Here is a 1,205-nt window from a genome sequence, read left to right as displayed (position 1 = left end):
GCGGACACGCTGTTCCGACAGCGTGAGGGCGGGTGGGGCGACACAGGGTCACTGTTTCGGAAACACAGCCAGACCAGGGACACGCGTGGACACCTACTCACCCTGCCAACCAGCTGCTCCGGCAGCCTTGCCGCTGGCCCCACCCCGCACCTCGCACTGCGGCTGCCTCGTCCGTGGGAGGCGTTGGTGGCCGGCGCCTGTGTCTCACCCCTGTCTCCAGGTTCTCGACTCCTGTCACTTGGTGCCTCTCTGTTGTTACACCTTCTCTGACGTCACTGCAACCTCGACCCCAGTGGGCCTGTGACCTGACGGCTGCTGCCTCGTTTCCGCCCGCCCGCCCGCCTCTCTGACGCCGCTTCCTGGCCCTGGGCATCCTTCCTGCCCCGTGCCGGGACCAGGTGCTCCGCTGTGACGGTGCAGGCCCCCCGCCTCCCGGGACCACCCCCACGCCCTCCGTGCCTCGGTGCCATCTCCTGCCACCGGGTGAAGACGTGTCCCTTGCCCAGGGACCAGCACCAGGGCTGGGGCCCTCTGACAGACGCAGAGCAGGTGGCGTGGGAGCCAGCGCCGAGAGCCACGGTCAGGCTGGCTGTCGGCAAGGCCAGTGAGGGGGTCTTGATTCTGAAGCCAGGTGTAGGATGAGTTGACGGGAGAAGAGTGAACTATTAGTGAGAAAGTTACGGCTCATCTGTTGCTTCAGACACTCACTTTTTAAAGTAATGGTAGTTCAATACTCACTGATGTTTACATGGTTTGATGAATATGCTTTTATTTTTTAAAAAAAGAATAGTAGCTGGGCCAGTGTGGCTCAGTGGTTGAGCATCAACCAATGAACCAGGAGGTCACGGTTCAATTTCCAGTCAGGCCACGAACCCAGGTTGAGGGTTAAGTCCCTGGAAGCAGCCAGTTGATGTTTCTCTCTCTCTCTCTCTCTCTCTCTCTCTCTCTCTCTCTCTCCCCCTCTCTCAAATCAATTAAAAAATTTTTTTAAACATTATAAATTTTGGAAAAAACAAAAGGAATTATGGTGAGAAGGCCTGACTGGGATCCAACCGGTGGCCTTTCGGTGCATGGACGGCGCGCCAACCACTGAGCCCCAGCCAGCGCCTCGCCGTTACTCTTTTAATGCTTCGGTGTTTCAGTCGCCTGAGGGCTTGTTAGGACACAGGTCTGTGTCTCACCTGAGTTTCTAATCCGAGGTTGGC

The sequence above is a fragment of the Myotis lucifugus genome, unplaced genomic scaffold, assembly GCF_000147115.1.
Source record: "Myotis lucifugus unplaced genomic scaffold, Myoluc2.0 scaffold_507, whole genome shotgun sequence".
Classification (NCBI taxonomy): Eukaryota; Metazoa; Chordata; class Mammalia; order Chiroptera; family Vespertilionidae; genus Myotis; species Myotis lucifugus.
The sequence above is the reverse complement of the archived record's forward strand: the minus strand, read 5'-3'. Positions refer to the sequence as shown.